Source organism: Nycticebus coucang, chromosome 20 (genome assembly GCF_027406575.1).
Source record: "Nycticebus coucang isolate mNycCou1 chromosome 20, mNycCou1.pri, whole genome shotgun sequence".
In the NCBI taxonomy this organism is placed as follows: Eukaryota; Metazoa; Chordata; class Mammalia; order Primates; family Lorisidae; genus Nycticebus; species Nycticebus coucang.
In genome coordinates this window covers 7317582-7342697 of record NC_069799.1, presented here as the reverse complement: position 1 = coordinate 7342697, position 25116 = coordinate 7317582, and the positions used below count along the sequence as shown (strand labels likewise).

General features: G+C 40.8%; 1 protein-coding gene across 11 annotated transcripts in view; it reads left to right on the top strand.

The window, feature by feature from the left end:
• Positions 1-25116, top strand: part of TBL1XR1 (TBL1X/Y related 1) — a 208638-nt gene that overhangs the window by 31480 nt on the left and 152042 nt on the right. For 4 of the 11 annotated variants that reach the window (XM_053572378.1, XM_053572369.1, XM_053572375.1 and 1 more), the window contains exon 2: positions 23283-23381. The exons of the other annotated variants lie outside the window; for them this stretch is intronic. The gene's annotated coding sequence lies outside the window, so the exon portion shown is untranslated. The remainder of the gene's footprint in view (positions 1-23282; positions 23382-25116) is intronic. 11 annotated transcript variants of the gene reach the window in all.

Genomic DNA, 25116 nt, shown 5'->3' with positions numbered 1-25116 from the left:
ATGTAGTTGTTGCTGGTTGCATATTTACAGGAAATGACTAATTTGACATGTTAGTTGGCCAACAGTAATTGTAATATGAATTCTGGTTTCAGATTGCGTACCCTACTTCAGATTCTGTTATCTTGCATTACTTTGATTTCAGTGTGAAACACAGCCATGTGTTGTTTAATGGTGGGGACAGTTTGTGACAGTGTGTCACTGTGCGAGCGTCACAGAGTGGTGCGCCCTACGTGGCATATTCCACATGCCCAGGCCTTGTGGTGTGGCTGTCAGGGTGGGACCTGTGGCCTTTTGAGTAAATCCAAATTTTACTGTGTGTGTAGCTGAACCATTTACTGTCTTGTAAACATTTGCAGCTTTGGTCAGTGGTGCTTGGGAGAATCAGTCCGGTGCTGATGGCTGTTTTATAATTACTGCCTTTCCTGTGGGTTCCACACGCTCACTGCTGAGTCCAGTCTTTAATTTGAGTGTTATTAATTGAAAAATGGAAGTGACCTAACTGGTTCACAGTGTACATAAAGACTCGAGGTATGTGTAAGAAATAATCTCTTTGCCTGTTGCTTGTAAAAATCTTCAGTCAGGTTTGGGGGACAAGAATCCTCAAAGGGCACGTAGACCAGCTAAACAGCCACAGAGAATTGAGGAAGGTGGGAACTGGAAAACCATCAGAGTACAGGAAAACAACGCTTGGAACATTAGACATGGGGAACGAATGGAGTCAAGCATTTGCCAAAAACGAATGGAGTCAAGCAGCTTCCAAAAACGAAACAAAAACCAGTGTACTCAATGTTTGTGTGCATTGATGTGTGCGAGATTGTTGTTTAACTGGCTTGGCTTGTTTAGTGCTCAGTATACACATTTTAAATTTGTTATTTTACAGAATGTTTTATGATTTAGTACTCTTGAGTTTCTAATAGCAAAGAGTAGTTGGGAGCCTGATGAGAAAGGAAAATTTAGGATGTTCCTCATGAAACCTGGTGCAGGTGTGTGTCCTGGAGCGGACTCTGGAGACTGTGCTGGACGTTGACTGTTTTTCCCTCTGTGCCAGCGGTATACTTCTTTATAGTTACATGATCCACAAGGCAGCAAACCGGGCTTCCGGCAGCCCTTAAATTCACTAAGATTTTCTGAGCTCCTGGAGAAAGCTCTCTTCCCTTGTTCCCTCCCTCCTCCCCCCTTTCTCAGATTAAGTAATGAGTGTAAGGTCACATGCAGATGTGACTGTCTAGCTGTGCTGTTAGCCACTACTTTATATTATATTATTACATTAAATTAGATTTAAACTATGAGGTTAGATGCGTTAATGTGGTGGTATCAAAAACCTCGATAAAGCTATTGATAAAGCTTTAAACAGTTTTAAACAGATCAGATAAACATGCTAACTTTTACTGCCATAAACAAAATTGTCGAGTCCTTACTGAAATATGTAACTAGTGACTTTATTTTTTTATTTTTTATTTTTTTGTAGAGACAGAGTCTCACTGTACCGCCCTCGGGTAGAGTGCCGTGGCGTCACACGGCTCACAGCAACCTCTAACTCTTGGGCTTACGCGATTCTCTTGCCTCAGCCTCCCGAGCAGCTGGGACTACAGGCGCCCGCCACAACACCCGGCTATTTTTCTGTTGCAGTTTGGCCGGGGCTGGGTCCGAACCCGCCACCCTCGGCATATGGGGCCAGCGCCCTACTCACTGAGCCACAGGCGCCGCCTGTAACTAGTGACTTTAAACTCAGGCCAGAATGGCTTGTCTTAATTTAGTAAAGTATCCCAAGAATGGAAGAAAAAGTACCCAATGTACACAGCCCTACTATGAAACTAATTTGAGACTCTCACATGAAAGCTATAACCCAGCTACAACTTAACAATAGGGGGAATTGGGAACGGGGGGTGGGTAGAGGGAGGGGGATCGGTGGGATCACACCTGTGGTGCATCTTACAGGGGTATTTGCGAAACTTGGTAAATGTAGAATGTAAATGTTTTGGCACAGTAACTGAGATAACGCCAGAAAGGCTATGTTAACCACTGTGATAAAAATGTGTCAAATGGTTTATGAAGCGAGTGTATGATGCCCCATGATCATATCAATGTATACAGTTATGATTTAATAAAAAAAAAATATCAGCCTGACAAGAAAAAAAAAAAATAAAGCTATTCTAATAAAAAAAAAAAAAAAATTTAAGGGCGGCGCCTGTGGCTCAGTGGGTAAGGCACCAGCCGCATATACCAAGGGCGGCCAGCTAAAACAGCAATGACAACTGCAACAACAACAAAAAAATTTTAATTTAAATCCTTATCATCAGTGTTTGCCAGGACTTAGGCGGAGGCAGAAACATACTTTTTACTTGCTTGCTTAGACTTTCTTGGTCTCATAGGGTCTGGTATTGCTTCTTGATACCTAGCACAGATTGCAAGTATTTACTGACCTTTCTTCCTTCCTTCCCTTCCCTCCCTCCCTCTGTCCTTTCCTTCTTTCCTTCTTTCTTGACAATCTCACTCTGTTGCCCTGGGTAGAGTGCTGTGGCGTCATAACTCACAGCAGCCTCAAACTCTTGGGCTCAAGGGATCTAACTGCCTCAGCCTCCCAAGTAGCTGGGGCTGCAGGCGCCCGCCACCATGCCTGGCTAGTTTTTCTATTTCTAGTAGAGACAGGCGTGTGTTTCTCAGGTTGGTCTCTAACTCCTGAGGTCGAGTGATCCAGCCTCCTCAGCCTCCCAGAGGTTGTGATTACAGGCGTGAGTTGCTGCACTGGCTATTAACTTTTTGGTATACCCATTACATTGTTAAGGACTCGGATATCTTTAGTGGTTCAAAGGGGGGCTTAAATACTTAATTTAAAAAAGAGAGCGTGAGTATGAGAATTCGTGCTCAGAATTTTATGTCTAGGTGTTTTCAAGTAGTTACTTTGATCAGACTTGTCATTGCTATTTGTATAAATTACATATATTGACTTTTATGGTTTTTCTTTTTAATCACACAGTTCTCACAGCAGCCTTAAACATGCTCTATTTTAAAAGAGTTCTTATTTTATAAAATGTATACTTTAGAAGGTGCTATAAGTGGTAATTTAGTTACAATTTTTGAAGTAATCTTTTTGCCCTTAGAGAACTGATATAATTTCAAGACACTGGTTCATTCAGAATTGGAAGTGAGTGACTTTTCAGCATCAGGAATCAGGCTCAGCATTTTAAACCCATGATAGGAACGGAATTCTCCTTTGAGAAAATCCAACTGAGGGCCATCTAAGTAAAAAACATCTTTGTTGCTACAGGAATTGTAAGAAGAACAGGAAGAATTTTTAAAATTTTATTTCATAACAGGAGATCTAAAACTTTTACCAGGACATCGCTACGTTGAGGCTTTTTGAAAGCTAACATGTCATTTTAGTGGCTTTGGCACTTTATATGTGTAACCCCCGGGGATGGATGAGTTGTTTGTGATATTTATTAAGTACTACTTGAGGGAAGTTCGGGTAATTTCCTGAGTTGATACCACCTCAGGGCTGTTAGTGGTTGTCCTTTTTTTTTTTTTTTTTTAAGCTAGTGGTGCTGCACTCCAGTACTGAAGGCTCCACAGCTGACTCCCAACCACTCCCGTGCCAGCCTGGGCATCTCTTCTTAGCCCTGCCCGCTGCTGTCCAGCTGCTTCCTGAAAGCAGCACCCCAGCAACAGGGTTTGCAGCCTCTGATTTATAGAATGAAGCTTGGAAATGTGCTGTGAGGATAAATGGTCCTCTGCGGGAGTTGTGGCCTTGTTGTAATAAATTCTTGTGTGTACACTAGGATTTGCAACCGGTTTTTCTTTAGAAATGTTGTAACAGCTGTTTAGTTCTCTAGTGGTAAATGTTATCTTCCTTCTCATGTAGATGTTCTAGTGAAAACTGCCGTCATGGGATGTGAGATGAAGGAGAACAGGAGCAAACCTATTACAGCCTGTGGGAGAAATTACTTAACAAAGATACTATTTATGAATTTAAACTTTATTGAGCTATGCCTTATGAGTGATATTCATTTGAACCATCATTCACTGAGTTTTGAATTATAAAGAAATGTATATACGTGTATAACAACCACAATTCAAGACAAAGATGACGTTCGTGTTGTGAGAAGTCCTGTTCCCAGTTAGTCAGCTCCATGCTCCACCCTACCCCAAGCAACCATGGCTTTGCTAACACCACTGACTAGTCTTGCTCCTTCAAAAATGTTATGTAAATGGATTTCCATTTCATTTTGTGGTGGGCAGAATAAAGGTCTCTCAAAGATGTCTGCATTGACTCACAGAACCGTGAAGATTTTACCGTACACTGCAAAGGGGATTTTATTTTACACACGTGATCAAGTTTAGAGCCTTGATGCAGACAGCAGTGCCAGGCCCACCGAGTGGCCCGAGGGGTGTGCCCAGGAGTGTTCTGGCTTGAATTAAAGATGCTGTTTCCTTACAGTAAGTTCAAGATTTTATAGTACTGTATAATGCATTATGTAGGTCGGTCTAATCTAATCGTGCAGGTGTCCATAACATGTAGTCATAGGGAGCTGGGCCAACTGATGGCGGATGAATGTCAGAGACAGAGGATGGGGACATGGGGGGTGGGGGAGCTTTGTCTCTGTAATCTTCAAAGGGTGAAATGAACAGGTTTCTCCTATGAGCTCCCAGACGGGAATGGGGTCCTCTTTACACCTTAATTTAGCCCAGTGAGACCTGTGTCACATAAGGGGAAAAATTTGTATTATTTTAAGCTACTAAGGTTCTGCTCATTTGTTATGGACGCGTAACAAAGTAACGCGTACACTGTGTATTTTGGGGTTGGGTTCCTTCTCTTTCTTTTCTCCTTCCCTGCCTCCTTCCCTCCTTTCTTTCTCCAGCCCGTTGCTGAGGTGGTAGGTAGTTCCTTTTTATTTCTGAGTTACCATTCCATTGTACGGGTATGCCACAAGTATTTTTTGTTTGAGACAAAGTCTCTGTCCCCTGGTCTAGGGTGCAGGGGTGTCATCATAGCTCTCAGCAGCCTTACTCTCCTAGGCGGAAGCGATCCTCCTGCCTCAGCCTCCTGAGAAGCTGGGACCACAGGAGCACGTCAGGATGCCCAGCTAAGTTTTGTGTTTTTGGTAGAAACGGGGTCCAGCTCATGCTGAGGCTGGTCCCCAACTCTTCTCCTCAAGCAGTCCTCCTGCCTCTGCCTCCCCAAGTGCTGGGATGACAGGCGTGAACACTGTGCCTGGCTGTTAGTTGTGGTATTGAGCTACATTCTAATGTGTGGTAGTATCTCCTTGTGTTTTAAATTTTTATTTCTTGATGACATGTATATATTTTTGTGATATTTTAAATATTTCTCTCATTTAAGATTTTTGAATTGTGTGTCTTAATATAATTGTACTTTTCTTTATACTGGATACAAGTCTTGTCAGAATTTTAGTATGTAGTTTTTTTTTTTCCAGTACATGGTTTGTTTTTCTATTCCTTTTAATACTCCTTTTTTTTTTTTTTGTGGAGTAGAACCTTTAAATTTGGATGAAGTCTACATTTTTATAATTAAAAAAACAATTTCTGGTTTTTGTGCTTAAAAACTGTTTCCTTATAGTAGTTTTAGAATTTTAGCTTTTACATTTAGACCTGTGATCAAAAATTAAGACCATTTAATTTTTGTGTGTGGTATGAAGTAAAGATTGAAGTTCATTTTTTTTTTCGTATCCAAATATCCCGTTATTTCAGAACCGTTTGTTGAAAAAGATCATCCTTTCCCTTGTGAAGGACCTAGGCATCCAAAGTCAGCTTTCTTTTGGTGGATAACTTACTTAGGAACGTCTGTGTATGTGTTCTCATGTCTGTAGACAGTTTATGCTGTGTGGTCTGCCGTTGGTTTCTGGCTTTATTTCGGCTGTCTAGGAGCCCAGGCTGTGCCGTGCATCTGTGCCTGATGCAGGACAGTCACACATGGTTCCCAGGCTTCGAGGCAAAACGTTCTTTCACCATCTAATAGGATGTTAGCTACTGGTTTTTCATAGATGTTCTTTTTCTGCTTGAGGATGTTTTATGCAATATTCTGTTGCTAGTTTGCTGAGTTTTTAGTCGCTAAATTTTGCAGGTTTTGCTATCTACTGAGATGATCATACTTGTTTTCTCATTTATTTTAGTTGCCTGGTCAGCTGGTTGAGACAGGGTCTTGCTCTGTTTCCCAGGGTGGAGTTGAGTGGTACGATGGTGACTCCACACTCCTCAGCCTCCTTATAGTTAGGACTACAGGTTCATGCCTCCGCGTTCAGCTGGGACTACAGCTGAACTACAGTGCCTGGCTGTTTTTAGAAATGGGTCTCACTGTGCCTCAGGCTGGTCTCAAACTCCTGAGCTCAAGCAATGCACCTGCCTCCGCCTCCCAGAGTGCTGGGCTTATAGGTGTGAACCACTGTGCCTGGCCTACATTTTCTTTTAAAGGCACATTTTGGCTTGTGATTATTTTTCAAAAAACTGTTAGAGCAATGTTTATGAAACCATGGAAAGTAAAAAAATCTATGTTGTTTTTGAATATAAGTTCTCTTGTGGAACCAGCACAGTGCAGACAGCTTGAACTATGAACAGAGTGTTGGAAGGATGTGGCTGAGGAATGTGCAGAATGTACATGAGAAGCTCCGTCCTGGGGATTTTAATCTTGAAAACGAGCCCAATGTGGATAATGAGGAGCTGAAAGCTGCAGTGGAAGCGAATCATCTCAGCTTTGGAGTGGATTAGCAGTTGCTTGGTCAGCACCTGACATTACTATGCCAACATCACTGGACCATTTGAAATAAATCGGCAAGGTAAGGAAGCTGGATAGATGGGCTCCCCATTAATAAAATGAGTGTCAGAAAAGAAACAGTCTTGAAGCTTGCCTTTCTTTCCTGTCATGACATAAAGATGAGCCACTTTTACATCTTGTATTGTTCCAAACGATGAAAATGCGTCTTTTTGACATCACAAGTATTTAGCACAGTCGTTGGATAAAGTCGAAGTACTGAGAGAAACACAATCCCGAACCAAATATCCATCACAAAAAGCTAATGGTGTCCATGTGGACATCCAGCGCTGGTATTACCCTCTACACTGGCAGTGGATCTCAACCTGTGGGTCACGGTCCCTTCGTAACAGTGACAACACGTTGCAGCATTAGGAAGGTTGAGAACCACCGCTGTATGGCTTCGTGAAACCTGGTTGGACCATTGCAGCGGATTCCACTGCAGCCAGCTGGAGGAAACGGTGAGGATGCCGAGATTGAGCAGCCGAGACTGGTCAGTGGAGACAGGCCCGTCCTCTCACAAGACAGCCGTCCACCACGTGTTGTACAAACAGAGCCGCTCCAACCACAGAAGCTGGACTTAGAAGCTGTATCCATTGTATTCACCAGCCCTCACACCAGCTGATGCCACTTCTTCCACTCTTTGTGAGGAAAAATATTTAGTTCTCAACAAGCTGTGGGAAACGCCTTTTGTGGTTTCACTGCCACTCGCTCTCCAGGATACTTTGCTGCTGCTGCTGCCACACACAAGCTGCCTTTAAGATGGCAGAATTAGGGCGGCGCCTGTGGCTCAAAGGAGTAGGGCACTGGCCCCATCTGCTGGAGGTGGTGGGTTCAAACCCAGCCCCGGCCAAAAACTGCAACAACAACAAAAAATGGCAGAATTATGTCAGCAGTTTAGACGCACACTTTGATTAATTGTTCTGCTTGTTTGAGATATAACAAACTCAACTTTCGATTTGATAGTGGACATTTTGCATTTAATGACCTAATTGGTAAAGTCTTTGTTTCGTTTTCATTTTTGGAGGTTATTTGCACTGGGTATGGGAACATAAGCTGTCGTCTTTTTATGTGAGCAGTTTCTAGTATATTCTGCCTTGCATTGTTTTGGATGAAATGTCTACAGTTCTTTTATTTCTTTATGTTTAGTTTGTTGGGTATTTGGGGGCTGCTTTTATGATTTTTCTCTTTGATATTGATTTTTAGCAATTTTATTTTAATTTGACTTTGTATAGTTGCCTATTTGCTTGGGTTTTATTGAGCTTCTTAGATACTGGATTTCTAGTGCCAAATAACTCAAAAAAATTGTGATTCCCCTCCACCCCCCAAATCTAGCCTTATTTCTGTAAATGTAATTTATCTTGTGTGCTTGACCACTTGTTAGATTAGTGTGGGTTTTTTTTTTTTTTTTTTTTTGGTTCATTTAAAAAGAAACATCTGACTTCTGTGGCTCAATGAGTAGGGCGCCGGGCCCATATACCAAGGGTGGTGGGTTCAAACCCAGCCCCGGCTGAACTGCAACAAAAAAATAGCCGGGTGTTGTGGCAGGCACCTGTAGTCCCAGCTGCTCGGGAGGCTGAGGCAGGAGAATCATGAAAGCCCAAGAGCTGGAGGTTGCTGTGAGTCCTGTGACGTCATGGCACTCTATCGAGGGTGGTAAAATGAGGCTCTGTCTCTACAAAAAAAAAAAAAAAAGAATTAATCTAAATGTTACAGAATAGTCGTGGTTCTTGATAGATGCTTTTAGTATGTGGTATCTGTTTTAAATTTAAAGTCTTCTGTGGTTCCTTTCTGAGTTCTCTGTGGCCCAGTTGGGAACTGTAGGGCTGCGGCTGTATGAGAGAGTTGTGAAGCCTTAAGATACAGTCTTTGGGTATTAGTGGCCTGTTGGGAATAGAATTTTATTTTATTGAGGATGCTGGAATTCTACAGTCTTTTTTAAAAAATTTTTGTCTTTTCTATGGCCTTGAATCTTAATCAGATTTGAGTTCTTTAGTTTTAACTTTTGTACTAATGTGATGAAATACATGTAACAAAATTTAAACTAGTTTGAAGTGTACAATTCAGTGTCATTAAGAAGCCCTCATTATCATCTGTCTCCAGAACTTTTTATGATCTTAAGCAAACTCTGTATTGATTACTCTTCATTCCCCTTCTCCCCATCCCCTCGTGACCTTCATTTCTTGCCTCTAAGGATTTGCCTGTTCTAGTTACCATGTAGAAGTGGAATCATAGAATGTTTACTTTTGCATTTGGCTTTATTGCACTTAACATATTTTAGGGTTTGTTGTGTATCAGAATTTAATTTTTTTTATTGCTAAATAATTTTTTTTTTTTTTTTGAGACAGAGTCTCACACTGTCATCCTGGGTAGATGTTGTGGCCTCACAGCTCACAGCAACCTCAAACTCTTGGGCTCAAGAGATCCTCTTTCCTCAGCCCGCCTGGCTAGTTTTTAGAGATGAGGTCTTGTTCCTGCATGGCCGGGTCTCGAACTTGTGAGCCCAAGCAGTCAGTCATCCATCTTGGCCTCCCAGAGTTCCAGGATTACAGGTGTGAGCCACCACACCCAGCCCTGCTAAATAGTATTTTGTTGTATTGTTTATCTATTTTTTAGGTTGTCTTTGTTTTTTGTTTATTGTGAAGAGTGCTTTTATGAACATTGGTGTAGAAATACCTGAATCCTTAGTTCTTTTGTACTCAGGATTGCTGGATCGGACGGTGATTCTATATGCTACTTGAGCAAACAGCCGTCTTGTTTTGCAGTGGTTGTGCTGTTTTACATTGCCCCTGTGCAAGGGTTCCATTTATCCATATCCTCATCAACAGTTATTTTTGTGTTTTGTGGGTTTTTTTTTTTTAACTTTAAAATTTTTCTTGTGGTAAAATACACATCACACAGAATTTATTATCTTAGCCATTTTTTAGAATACAGTTTAGCAGTGTTTGGTCACATTGTTGTGTAGCCTGTCTCCAGAATTTTTTCACTGTTCAAAACTGAAACTTTCTGTGCACACTTATTCTCTTATTTTTCCTTCTTTCCCAGCTCCTAGCTACAACCCATTTACTTTGAGTTTATGAACTTGACTGTTGAAGAAACCTCATGAAAGTGCTGGTGCACAGCGTGCAGTTTCTGTGAGGAGCTGTTTACACCTAGCATCATGTTCTCAGGGCTCACCCCTGTTGTAGCTTTCCTTGGGAAGGTTGAGTGCATTCCATTGTGTTTATACACCCCATTTTGTTTATCCATTCATCCATTGGTAGACACTTGGAGGGCATCCACCTTTTGGCTGTGTGAATAATGCTGCTCTGAACATGGGTGTACAAATGTCTCTTTGAGATCCTGATTTTGATTCTTTTGTGGAATTGCTGGATTGTATGGTGATTTGATTCTTGATTTTTTGAGGAACTGCCTTTCTGTTTTCCATAGCAGCTGTATTATTTTACATTCCTCCCAGCAGTGTACAAAGGGTCCAATTTTTCATATCCTTGCTACATTTTTTGTAGGAGACACCCTAATGGAAGTGAGCTGATATCTCACTTGTGTTTTAATTTGTGTATTCATAGTGATGAGTGATGCTGAGGATTTTTTAATATGCTTTTTGGTCATTTGTACATCTTTGGTGAAATGTTTGTTCATGTTCTTTGCCCATATTTTAATGAAGCTGTTTTCTTTTTTGTTTTTGAGTTTCAGGAGTCCTTTATATTCTGGATATAAACTCCTTAGCCAGTATGTGATCTGCAGATATTTTCTCTGATTCTGTAGGTTACCCTTTTACTGTTGGCTGTGTCTTTTGATGACCTATTTATTTATTTTTTGAGACAGAGTCTTATTTTGTTGCCTTGGGTAGAGTGCCGTGGTGTCATAGCTCACAGCAACCTTAAATTCTTGGGCTCAGGTGATGCTCTTACCTCAGTCTCCCAAGTAGCTGGGACGACAGGCACCTGCCACAATGCCTGGCTATTTTTAGAGACGGGGGTCTGGCTCTGACTCAGGTTGGTCTTGAACTTGTGAGCTCAGGCAGTCTACCCACTTTGGCCTCCCATAGTGCTAGGATTATAGGGGGGGTGAGCCACTGCACCTGACCCTATTTATTTATTTAAAAAAAAAAATGCCATGCTAATGGATGTGAGGTGGTATCTAATTGTGGTGTTGATTTATAGTTCACAATGCCTCATTAAGTGCAGCTGTTTTTCATGTGCTTATACAGTTACAGGTTGTCTTTGGGAAAGCTTAAGATTTTAACTAGTGTTTCTGTGCACTGGCTCCCTGCTTTCATGTACAGAGGGTGCCAGAAACGTCAAATACATTTTAAAAGGCAAAATTAAATTAAATTTGTGTTTACAATTTACAATAATTTACAATTTACAATAATACAATTAAATTGTATTAAATTTGTAATACTGATGTATGTTTGACTTCTGAAATTATAATATAGAGGCGCTCAATGTGACTTGTATTCCTCTTATTATTGGTGTATATTGAATATTACAATTTTAATGCAGTTTTTCCTTTCTTAAAATGTGTATACATACTTTTGACACCCTCTGCGTTTTTTATCATTGTATTATGCATTAGTTTTAGTGTTTTAATTAATATTTCCATTTTTATCTGCTCTCTATTATTTTTGAAACAGAGGTTGATGCGATTCTAGATAAGATGAAATTCGGGTTGGTGAAGAATTACTTTTATTTTATTAAATCTTGGGCTTGCCATTAATTATATGGGCAGGTCAGTTTATTTTTTTATTGAGTCTATAAAAGGCAATAGTGATACATGTCTTGGTTACATGCCTGTCTTTAAGCCACGTGGTTCTGTTGGGTAGCATCAGGTGGGGAGGAATGTGAGAGGGAACTGTGGGAAATAGAGCAGGAGCCAGAAGTAGGTGGAAGAAACAGCAATTCAGTTAGGGCTAATCGAGAGCAAAGTAAACGGGAGTTCAAACTCTGAGGCCGCTGTAGAGAATGATGGCCAGAGAGATCTGTTCAGTTAAGGCTAATTGAGAGCAAAGTAGATGGGAGTTCAAACTCTGAGGCCGCTGTAAAGAATGATGGCCAGAGAGATCTGTGTAGAAAACAAAGGAAGAAATTCATAGAACCCAGGGCCAACATTACAGAGTGGGTGAGGGAAGTCAGTATGGATACAGCAGCGAAAGTTGAGAATAGGATGGGTCTTGAATTAGTCAAGTTCTTTGCGCTAGCAAAACCAAACAAAGAAACAGTGGTCTAGGATTGAAAAATAAAAGGCACAATCCAGAGTGAATGTAGCAATTTAAAGGAAGGGTCCTGTAGGCTGACTCCAGGGCACTGGTATTTAAAATTATTGATCACAATCAGTTACAGATTGTTTTTTTTTTTTCTTTAATTCCACTGTTTCACTTGACTAGCTTTTTAAAGGCTAGTCAAGTGAAACAGTGGAATTAAAGAAAAAAAAAAAACAATCTGTATACTGGAAAAGAAGGGTGGCTGCTGTGAGGGTCTTTAGAAGATGCTGTACAGCATAGCCAGGCCAACTGAGCAACCTAACTAAAACTTTCACTTTGCTATAATCGTATTTAATTTTTTGCTCAAATTCCATCACACTGTTACCCACTTGAATCAAGTTGGAACAAATTGTATTTAGCAGCATTTAGGACAAAAGAGCACAGTCCGTAATGGGAGAACTTACCTTTGGGTGGTAAAAAATTATTCTGAGATTTCACAGTAGCTGAGACAAGGAACGTACATCAGGTGTCCCCGAGTGCAGCTGGTTTCACGGTAGCCTGTTCATTACGTCATCACACAGTGTAAACTGTCAGTAACAGAATCACATGCAACTGTTCTTAAATATTGCTTCTCACACAGGCTGGTAAAGTTAAGCTGTAGTGAGACATATACTTTAAAAATACCTCCTGAGTAGCGGTGGTTCAATCTGAAAAACGTGTGGCTTTGAGATTGGTAGGTTTGGCTTTACTCCCAGCTTTGATTTTTGTGTATCACTGTAACCGTGTGGGAGGGACTCAACCTTCTCGTCACTGTGAAGTAAAGGAGATGAACATGGTCTTTAAAGCGTCCTAGGGTTTTTATTATTATCATTAATAATTAACTTTTCCGAGCTGCCTTACAAGCAAGTATATTATATACATAATATATGTACATTATATATTATATTTTACATTATATATTTATCCTTATTTTAAGGAGAGGATATGTTTTAAATTCTGAACAACCAGTTCACATTCCAGTATAGTGAGGTCAGAGCTCAGATTGTGACAAGTACTTCCAAATATGTGCCTTAATTTTTAAGGGAAGGTTAAAGACACACCTGTGTGACAGTTTCTCCTATTAATACCTCTTGCTCCATTTCCAGCCTACCTTAACTAGGATTGTATCCTAATGTCCTTAGGTAATTACTTTGTTAGTTGCCTTTTAAGCTGCTTGACACTTGGACAAAGGCTTATAGGACACACTTTTCCACAGAGAAAGCCATTTTGGGGGTTGGGGATGGTCATGTAGAGCTGGGGATACTACCAACAAATAGGACGAAGAATTCACGTTGAACTGTATGACAGGGAAGGGCAGGATTCAGAGAGGGTTGGTTTTTTTTTGCTAGGTAACTGTGTAGTTGCTGGAGGAGCAGGAGAGGATGTGGGACTGCCCTGGTAACTTCTGGCCTGTGGATTTTGGTGTGCTGAAAGGCACCCATCCTCCTGTCAGGCATTTCCCAGCAGCTCCACAGTCCAGTCATTTGCCCGTAAGTTTCTGTTCAGTTTCTGGGGAAGGTGAATAATTAGGGGCATATTTGGCTCTAGGCTGTCAGCATCTTGATTGTTCTGAAAACAGCTCCCTTTGACACTAACTTCTAGTTTGATACCCTTGCTCTGGAAACAGAAAAAAAGGGGACTTTCTGGTTTAATGATTTAGTAAATTGTATAGTATGCTGTATTTATTATTCTCAAAGTTGATAATATGGAGTGATATACATCTTTAGCTACTTTAAGATTTATTTACATCAGCATTTCCTTTTATATTAATTTTAGAGCAGAGGTCAACATACTTTCTGTAAAAGGTCAGATGGTATTTTAGACAGCGACTCAAGTCTGCCGTTATAGTGGGGCCAGCTGTAGATGGAGTATGAATGAGGAGTCATGGCTGTGTTCTGATAAGATTTATTTATTATACACTGAAATTGAAGTTCATATGATTTTCATGTTCTTTCCCCTCCCAACCATTTAAAAATGTAAAAACTATTTTTAGCTTGTGAGCTATACAAAAGCAGGTTGATTTTAGCTCATAGGCATAGTTTACCAACTCTTCTTTTAGAGCAATGATGATAAATGTTTCAGTTACTTTCCTGTACTATTTAAGTAATTAATTATAGAAGTGGTATAATACAAATTAGCAAAAAGGCTTTGAAATCTAAGAAGTGTTATTAGCAAACTTAGTCATTTTAATCTGTTTCTAATATGTAAGATGTGCATAATTATAAATTTTAGTTCTGCACTATAAACAACAGAACTCATGTATCGTAATCAGAGGAAGGAATTCCTAAAGAATTTCAGGTCTTCCACGGAGTCATTGGGAATGCTGGAGACATAGATCTGATTCCAAAGCTTCTGGGAGCATTGGCTGAAACTCTCCTGCAGAGCTGTGTTTGAGAAAAGCTGGTCCTCAGCACTGAGCACCAGCACTGCATGTGACTAGTCGTGAGCGCTGAGCACCAGCACTCCATGTGGCCGGTCCTGAGCCCTGAGCACCAGCACTGCACGTGGCTAGTTCTGAGCACTGAGCACCAGCACTCCATGTGGCTGGTCCTGAGCCCTGAGCACCAGCACTCCATGTGGCTGCAGACACTGCCTTAGTTGCTTTTGGTGTCGTTTTCATTGACAGGTGCTCTGAGTTACGAGGCTGACTGGCAGCTGGCTGACATCTGCTTCTGCCACTCTCAGAAGCCTATACCTTCTGCTTTGTGCATGAGAAAAAAGGGAAGCTTTACCTACTGTTCTCTTCCAAGTCAAGGTATCTTGGAAGGTTTTTTTTTTTTTTTTTTTTTTTTGAGATAGTTTCACTAGGTCACCCTTGTAGAGTCATAGCTCACGGCAACCTCAAACTCTTGTGCTTAAGTGATTCTCTTGCCTCGGCCTCCCAAGTATCTGGAACTACAAGCTCCAGCCACAGCGCCTGGCTATTTTTTTGTTGTAGTTGTCATTGTTGTTTAGCAGGCCTGGGCCAGGTTCGAACCCACCAGCCCCAGTATATGTGGTTGGCGCTGTAACCACTGAGCTATGGGCGATGAGCCTGGAAGGCTTTTTTTTTTTTGAGAGATTGAATAATATCTTATGTCCCTAGCTATAAAGGAGGCTGGGATTTAAAATTTTTAATTTCTATATTAAGTGGTATCTGTAATACATACAAATTAAAAAGTCTATTCAGCCTGCATGGTGGCTCACACTTATAATCCTAGCACTCTGGGAGGCCGAGGTGGGAGGATGGCTTGAGCTCAGAAGTTTGAGACTAGCTTGATCAAGAGTAAGACCCTGTCTCTACTAAAAATAGAAAAATTAGCCAGGTGTTGTGGGTACCCACAGTCCCAGCTACTTAGGAGGCTGAGGCAAGAAGATTGGTTGAGCTTAGGAGTTTGAGGTTACTGTGAGCAATGATGCTAGGGCACTCTGCCCAGGGCAGCAGAGTGAGACTCTGTCTCAGATAAAAAAAAGTCTCTTCAGACTTTCAGTAGTGATGAATATGACAGATGTCCGCAGTAGTAGAATTGTCCCCATCAGCATAGTTACCTCCCTTTATAAACTTTAAACAACGGGAACAACCTCTCGCCATAAAACTCTACAACTTATGGGAGGTTTGTGTTCTAATGTGGTGTGTGAGTTGGTTATTTAGAACCTCCAACTGGTTTTCCATTCAAAACAAAAGGCTTATAAATAGTGGACTTACTTCCAGGGTAGCCTGAATACTACAGTTGCTTATGAAAGCTGTTTGTCACCTTCACAGAGCGGAGTATTGCTGTCTTGCTTGTGGGGCTCTTTGCCCTATGGAATATGGTACTGTTTGGCATGGGCGGGTGGGGAGGGAAGCACTAGTAAATTGTTATTTATAATAGATCATGGTATTGCAAATTAATTGCTTCTCTTCCTTGCTGGGCCTCTCTCTGCAGACCCCCTGCGTATGGGAGGAGGGGGACTTACTTGTTCCCTTGGCACCAGGCTTGCCCGTGGAACTTGCTTTGGCCGGGGAAGACGAATAGAAGTGGTAACCACTGTGTCTAAGCAGAAGCATTAGGGGCCATTTCCTGAAGCACTTTTTACTCATGTTCCTCTGCCCCAAGAAAAACAGGTGCCAGATAAAGCCTGTTTTTTTGACAGATTCCAGAATGAAGCACATACGTGTAGTCAAACCAAGATTGACTTAACAAAAGTGAGAATACATTTTTATGTATTTAAAATTAGTGAAATAGTGGTTCATTAAAGTGCTGCCTATTAAACCTAGGACCCTGTTATGGTTTAAACATATTTAATAATCCTAATTGCTTTTTTCATTATGTTGACATTTGTACTATGGTTCAAAAGTGGTGCTTTGGTCTGGGTGTGGTAGCTCACATCTGTAACCTTAGTATTCTGAGAGGCTAAGGCAGGAGGAACAGCCTGAGCAAGAGTGAGAGACCTTTTCTCTACAAAGGATAAAAAACTACCCTGGCATGCTGGGGCACACTTATAGTCCCCAGCTACTCAGGAGGCCAGGAATTTGAGGTTGCCGGAACTAGGACGATGCCACTGCACTCTAACCTGAGTGATAGAGCAGGACCCTATCACCAAAAAAAAAGCGATGCTTTGGACAACTTGGTGGTTAGGAAAAATCAGTGCAGTTGCTCCAAACTGTATTCACCACCCCCACATATTTAGAGTATACAAAGAGTATACAAAAAGCTTTAAGAGTATGCAGCTTTGCAGTAGTCTTTGTGATGAAATGAGAAGTTCATAAAATACCTCTGTGGAATTATGATGGTTGTCACAGGGAAAGCATGTGAGTATTTGATTATGAGCCCAACTAGTCTCTTTTCATTCTTAACTTGAACGATGACTCACTGTGAGCATTTGAGAGATTTTTTTCAAATGGACAAAGTGAGCCTTCAAGGAAAACAACCAGCAGTGCTTTTTGCCAATGATAAAATCAGATTTCAGTTGAAATTTAGGATTTTGGAAAATTGTCAGCCACTGGGAACTTGACAGCTTGTTTGCCAGTGTACTGAGGTTTTTATGATGAGATTGGTAGTGATAGTAGTGAATAGAATTTTGAAAATTTTGATGCTTTACAATGAAATGCCAACATTTGGGAGATCTGACTTGTAGACCAATATTTTCTAGTTTTCTAATGTTAAAAATGCATAGGTAAAAAGGTTTATTCAATATTGCCAAACCAGTGGATCTTAATATAAAGGTATGGAAAATTCATTAATGGGATTTAAGATTTCACCCTGCAGTGAACTTTTATGAAATTTTCACCTGTTGAGTTTTGGTGTAATATCAAAGAATAAAAGTCAGAGCAGTCTGAACAGAGTGTGAAATATTCCTTTTTATTGGTAACTACATATATATGTGAGGTTTGATTTTTTTTTTTTCTGCACATGTTTCAGCCAAAAACAATGTATTTCAGCTGATTGATGCAGAAGCAGAGAGGAGAATCTACTGTCTTCTGTTAAGGCAGACCTGAAAAGACTTGCAAAAACATAACACTGAGAATCTGAGAATTTTTTTTTTAATTAAAAATTTATTTATGTTGTGGCTCAGTACCCATAGCTCAGTGAATAGGGTGCAGGCCACATACTTTGAGGCTGGAGGTTTTGAGCCTAGCCTGGGCCTGCTAAACAACAATGACAACTACAACCAAAAAATAGCCGGGTGTTCTGGTGGGCACCTGTAGTTCCAGGTACTTGGAAGGCTGAGGCAAGAGGATTGCTTGAGCTCAAGAGTTTGAGGTTGCTGTGAGCTGTGACGCCACGGCACTCTACGAGGGCAACATAGTGAGAGCCTGTCTCAAAAGAAAAAAAAATTATGTTAATATGTATTGGTTATTTAAAAATCAAATAAATACATATTTTGTAGATTCTTCATTTTAATTTCTAATGTAGTAAATATAGTTATAACTTAAAAACCCACAAGTCCTTTTACGGTGATGCATTTTTAAGAGAACAAAGACACCATAAGACCAAAACGTTTAAGAACTACCATTGTAAACTATTGTTTATCACTTCATAACCTGGAACAGTGGTTCTCAACCTTCCTAATGCCGAGAGGGGGTTGCGACCCACGGGTTGAGAAACACTGACCTAGAAGCAGATGGTGCTTTGTGGGCGTAGCTGAGTCAGCCTTGCTGGTGTACTGAGAGTTTTTATGATAAGATTGGTAGTGATAATAGTGACTGGAAGGACACTTTCCATTTTCTCCATGGCTGAGAAGGACAGGTTGGTGCCATTTGTTGGACTTGCTTTTTGCCATCAGTGCTGAGGTCTAAGGACCAGATCATCTTGCTTCACGTGGTTGATTCCACATGATCACTGTGTCTTCTGCACCGTTGGGACTTCTTGGTGAAGACTTCACATGGGGCAAAAACTCTCTGACACTCACTCAGTTCTGATACCTCTTCGGATTCATTGCCCATCCTTGCTCCTTCTGAGGCCTGGCCTGGGAGTCCAGCTCTGCTGTGCACCTACTCACTTGCCCTTCTTGACCATATGGACCATAAAGTGTTGTGTCCAGTGGGAGGATTTCTCCTTTTAACTTTTCTTTAAGAGCTTCCCCACCATGGGGCAGTATGATTGAAAATTAGTTTCTGAAGATCTCCACCTGACCTTCCCTGATAAACTGCTATCCTGTTACTCACGCATGGCCTCAATGTGGGGACTTGGTCAGTTGATGGTCAACTAAGATAGCAGGATACGGGGCAGAGTCGTCTGTAATCCAGGATTATATTTTTTCCTTCCCAGCACATCATTAAGGAATCCCCTTTGCACATGGAGGGCTTGTTTGAGGAGGGAAGAACATTTTAGTAGGAGTAAATACATAGGACACGTGAGCCGTGTGCCTGAGCGTGGAGTTCTGTGTAAACCACTGACACAGGGTGGTGGAGTATTTGTCGTATCATCGGATCGTGCTGATTCCAGATGCGCAGGTCATTGTTCACACTCACCTGTGCTTAGATGTTTATTCTCCACCGGACAGGTATACAAGTAGCAAAGAACTTTTTTCAGAGAGAATCGAGAATCTTGGTTTGAGAAAGAGGGCATGACAGTGCCTAAAACACTCCTAGGGGTCTTTGCTGAGATTCTTCTACGTGGATTTGTCACTGGCTCCTGTGGCACTGTTGAGTTGACGGTTGGAGTGTCATTGCATCGCAGTCATGGAATCACAGTCAAGTCCACAGAGCTAGTTACCCTGCAGCCTGGATGGATGAGAGTGATGCCTGTGGGGTTTCAGGTGGCTCCGGGAAGAGCAGAGCAGCACACATAGAGTGGTGTGTGTTGTCCCCAGTACCAGAGAGGCCCAGAAGCTTTTTGCTTCTCAGTTGTAGGACATAAAAGGTGCAGAAATTTGTCCTCACTTTGCAGGGCCATCCTGACATGCCAGGGGTCACTGCCCCTAGAAATTTATTTGGGTTCACAAGGCCCTGTGGTTTCTTGGTAGGTGTTTTCTGTTTCCAGGCGCACGTGTGTCAGGGGTTCTGGGCGGCTGCTACTCCTCCCACGGTGCTCTTGACCTGATGTCATGAGCTAGTGGACCAGCCCTGACATCCAGTGGTGTGGTTGTAATTAAGAAAGGTAGAAAGTTGACTTAACCTGAGGCAACACAGTGCTTGTGTATTGGTGTCCAAGCCAAATGAAAGCAAATTGCTTTTGGAGTTCTGTTTGTGAAGATAAACCGTTTGCTGGGTGCCATGTCCTGCCCTAAATAGGTCATATTTGGATACCAGCTGTACTTTTAGTCATTAAGATTAAAATACTGTCTGCCACAATACTGTCTGAATAATATTTCTGTTCTATATTAGCCGGACAGTTGTATTAAGTAATATCTGCTAGGGATTGTAACCCTGCCTCTTCCAATTTTTTGATAATTCTGCGAATGCAATATTAATTTTATTTGGAAGGAGAGCTTTAGGTATCTCCACCTGACCTTTCCTGATAAACCACTGCCCTGCTACTCATGCGTGGATCACTGTGGAGACTTGTCAGTTGATGGTTAACTGAGGCTGCTCTTTGCAACTGTATGTTCTACACCTGGGGAAGATAAGGACAAGATGGGAAGATTGATCCCCTCTCTACAAACTTGGACCAAACATACCTTATTTGACCCCTGTAATCTGCCATTCTGACTCGAGTATCACAGTGGTGCTATTGAGGTCTTCAGAAAGTAGTTTGAGTTAGATTTTATGGTTCTGGAAAGATGCGGGTATTTTAGTAAGTGGCTATTGATCTTTGTGTCAAGCCAAGAGGAAAATCAGGGTACTTGTGACATGATTACAGAGCTTTTCCGGAAGCACATTTTTCTGATTTTTCTTTCCTGGTAGTTTACGTCCCTTTCGTCAGGCCTGTCTGCATGCTGCATGGAGGAGTTCATTTGTACAGATAACGCAGTCAGCAGACTTTTTCTCTATGAGGCCAGATGTACGTAATCACTGAAAAAAAGATACCCACACTGTCGTCATCATAGTGCTCCAGCAGCTCTGGAATATACATGCACGAGCACGTCTGTGTTCTCATAAAACTTTATTGACAAAAACACAATGGGTCAGATTTGGACCTCAGGTGCTGTTAATAGATTTCACATTTCTGGTACCGATCACATACGTAGTATTAATGGAGTGCCCTTTTGTTATGGTTTTAGGGACTTTATAAGGTCCTTGAAGGTAAACCCGTTTGATAACCAGTAGGCTCCTGTTTCTTTAACCTTGCTGCGCACCACTTGATGTTTATAACTAATCAGCAAAACCAGATTATGCATTTGATTGTTTGGCTTTGAAAGCTTTAGTGTAAGGGTTGGCAAACGGCAGTGTGCAGGCCAAATGTAGCTCACCACCTGTTTTAACTTGTGGGACCGTAAGTTAAAAATATTTTCATATTTTTAAATCATTAAAAAAATCAAAAAAAAGATAATGTTTCATTACAAGTGAACAATCACATGAAATTCAAATTTTTATACATGAGGTTTTATTTCCAACACAGCCACATTATTTATGTGTAGGTTACGGCAGCTTTTACTTCAGAACAACACAATAGGTAGGTGCGAGAGAGAGCTATGGCCTTAAAAACTCACTTTCTGGCCTTTACAGAATGTGTTACTCCTATTCCGGAGAATGGAGAGAGATGGTTTTATCTTTATCAGTGCTGAGTCAGGGATTTGCCTTGTGAATCTCTGTCTTTTCTGAACTCTTGGGCTCAAGTGATTCAATGCAAGTGGGGGTGGGGTTCCTAGAGACAGAATCAAATGCTGTTGCTGTGGCTGAGTGTAGTGGTGTCATCATAGTTCACTGCAACCTCAAACTCTTGGTCTCAAGCAATTCTCCCACTTCCCGGTGTGCTAAGATTTCAGGTGTTAGCCACTGTGCCTGGCCCACTTTCTATTTCTGAACTCTGTCCAGTGCCGTTAGAAGCAGTGGTCCCACTCCACTGTCCTTGTGTTTCCAGCATGCCCTTCACAGTTTTCTACTGCAGTTGAGCCTTGTTTTCAGTTGGTTTCATTATGGTTGACCACAGTGGATAGTTCATAACGAAATTAAATTATCAGAGTCCTAGCTTCTGTAATTGTGTCCGCACTGAACCCAAACCTAAACAGTAAGGTAATTTTTTCATATGCCCATTGCACTGAGGTTTGCTTATATACCTGCCGCACTGGGTGGTGGTTAAGACTTGACCGAGGTAAATATTATCCAGTGTTAGTGAATCTTTGTGCAGAGACTGAACCAAGTACTTCTCATACATAAGACATAGTTGAAATGCCTCAATAGTATTCGATAAAGGTTAACTGGTATTTTTCAATTTAGGAGTAAATACTTCTCACATTATTATTTCATGTACTGTTAAAAAAAAAAGCCTTCATTAATCTTTAAAAGTTTTAAAAACCACATTAACATTAAAGTGGTTGATATGAATTAATATTTTTGCCTGTAGTCTTTTTTTCTTTAGACTAGTAGTGAAGTGCAGTTGATTTCTTTTTCTTTTTTTTTTTTTCACGACAAGAGTCTCACCTTGGCACTCTCTGTAGCACGCTGTGACATCATAGCTCACAGCAACCTCAAACTCTTCGGCTCAAGTGAGTCTCTTGCCTCAGTCTCCTGAGTAGCTGGGACTACGGGCGCCCACCACAACATCCAGCTGTTTTTTTGTTGTCGTTGTCATTGTTGTTTGGCAGGCCTGGGCTGGGTTCGAATCCACCATCCCTGGCACATGTGGCCGACACCCTAACCACTGAGCTACGGGTGCTGAGCCACTATTTTGGAAACTATTTGGCTTAGAGACATGGTCTCGTTCATGCTCAGGCTGATCTCAAACTTGTGAGCTCAGGCAGTCCACCCACCTTGGCCTCTTAGCGTGCTGGGGTTACAGGTGTCAGCCACCGCACCCAGCCGTACAGTTGATTTCATTATTCACAGTAGTTATATTCTGTTAAGTCTGTGTGAACACTAAATCAGCAACTATGGGGGAAATGCAGGGTTTGGTTCCTACGAGTCTCTGGTCACATTTTTGTGAACTAATCAGCACTAATCTTGGATTTCTGTTTAAACACCTTATTTAATACATGTGTGTTGTTCATTCATTGAACAAAGCTTATCTTTCACACCTATTTTCTGAGTGAGGAACATTGCTGCCTTCCTTTCTTTGTGCTTCTTTTTATTTTTATTTTTATTTTTTGAGACAGAGTCTCACTATGTCCCCCTTGGTAGAGTGCTGTGGCGTCACAGCTCATAGCAATCTCAAACTTTTGGGCTTAAGCAGTTCTCTTGTCGCAGCTTCCCAAGTAGCTGGGACCATAGGCACTTGCGACAGCACCCAGCTATTTATTTGTTGTAATTGTCGTCATTTAGCAGGCCCGGTCTGGGTTTGAACCCGCCACCCCCAGTGTACGCGGCTCATGCCCTAACAACTGTGCCACAGGCACTGACCCATGACCCAGTGCTGCCTTTTTGAACCTATCAACATGGAGATAGTGCTTTAGCTCCGTATTTAGGGCTAAAAAATCCCACATACAGACATTTGTTTACCGTGTGATAGCTTGTTTGATCTCAGCTGGCTGTGGGGTGGGAATTCTGTGCAGGTCTGTATATGACCCCAAAGTGCCACAAGTATTAATTTCTGGGTTGCATATAAATTTTAGCAAACAGACAAAATTCACAAATATAAAAATCCCTGAATGAATGAGGATGTTACTGATATATTATTTAAATTTGTTTTTTATTTCTAATTTTAATTTTAAATAAAAATGTTTTAGATTTTATTTACTAATGCATTTTTAGAGTAAGGGTCTTCCTTTCTCACCCAGGCTAGACTGCAGTGGTGTCATAAAGCTCCCTGCAGCCTGCTAACGCCTGAGCTCAAGCAATCCTCCTGCCTCAAGCCTCCTGAGTAGCTCGGAGTGCAGGTATGTATGGATAGCTAAATTTAAAATTTTTTTATTCTATTTGCTTTTTAAACTTGTTTTTAATTGTAAAATACATGTAACAAAATTTACTATCCTAACCATTGTTAAATGTGCTACGGTTTGGTGGTGTTAAGTACATTCATGCTGCTGTCCCACAGAACTTCAGCATTCTTTACCTTACAGGCCTGAAACTCCCACCCATTCAGGAACAACTTCCCATTCCGCCCACCTCCCAGACACTGTTCTTTCTGTCTGTCTGAGTCCGACCACTCTTGGGACTCAGATGAGTGTGGGCCTCCATGCTGGCCTGTGTGGACGCCCCGTCTTACCACACTTAGTGCGGTGTCCTCAGAGTGTCTCTGCATTGGGGAGTGTGTCAGAATTTCCTTCTCTTTATTTACTTATTTTTATTTTACCAACACCTTCATGTTAGCCCAAGAATTTCCTTATTTTTAAAGGATGAATAATACTCCTTTGTGTGTAATTACTACATTTTGTTTATCCATTTATCGGTTGATGGGCATTTTGGTTGCTTTCACATTTTGGCTGTTGTTAATCATGCCGCTCTGAGCACAGGTGTTCAAACACCTTTGGAGACTCTACTTTTTCCTCCTCCACTTACAGTTTTTTATGTGCCATGTAGACATACTGTAAAAATGAGGTAAGTAACCAGATAGAACAGGTGTATACTATAAAGTGATAGGTGAAAGTTCTGTTTGAGCTTCTTTATAATAATTCACCAAAGACAGCTGTTGTTAAGAGTTTGGCATATAACCTTGGAAATATGTTTGTATATGTTCAAGTGTATTTTAAAAACGTGAGAAATATTTATCATGCCTTATATATGTGTACTTAATAATTGGGATTATACACATACTGTTCTGTTGACTTGATTATTTAATACATTGGGGATATTTCATATAAATACAGATAAAATCTTATTCTTAACTACTACCTACTATTTTAATGTCTGTATATACTATACTTCTTAGAAATTAAAATCAGTTTTTAAATTATTTAAAAATAATACATATGTGTGGTAGAAAAAGCTCCAAATAGTACAGAATGATTCAAACAGCAAACGAGGGCTGTAGAGGCAGCCACTGTCAACAGTTCAATTTCTTGCTTCAGTTACTTTAATAAATTATGCCAAAGACCCTTACATCTCCATACATTAACCAGGGGATGCATCTTGTTCGAAAGCTTTGAGGAAGTTAGGGCTTTTATTCTTCCGTATATATTTTTCCTCTTTCCAATTTAAGAAAATATATTATTTTTAACCAGTGAAGGATTAGAGTTGGCAACTAGTTTTGTAACTCTCTCCTCCCATCACCACAGGATGATTAAAACATGGAAAACAAAATTACTAATTGTTACGACTTATTTACTGTGTAATATTTACGAGGAGGGAGATATCCGGTGTCCTTAAACCTTTGGTGTCCTTAAACCTCTGTTAAATGAGATTCTTTTTCACTTGTTATTTCTGGTTCCTACTCAGCTGCCACTGTTTCTTTTACCTCATGTTGTGTTTTCTTGGATTCCTTTTTTTGGTTTTGCTGTTATATCTTTTCAGTTTTTTTCACACAAGTACAATTTCATTTCTTGAATATACTAAATGTTTTTATTTTGACTTTGAGAGTGATGCTTTTCAAATTTATCATGTCACAACGTATAAATCTTTTCAGTTTGACATCTCGTTCTTTCTTCAGCTCTTGGAAAATTTAACCTGCTTGTT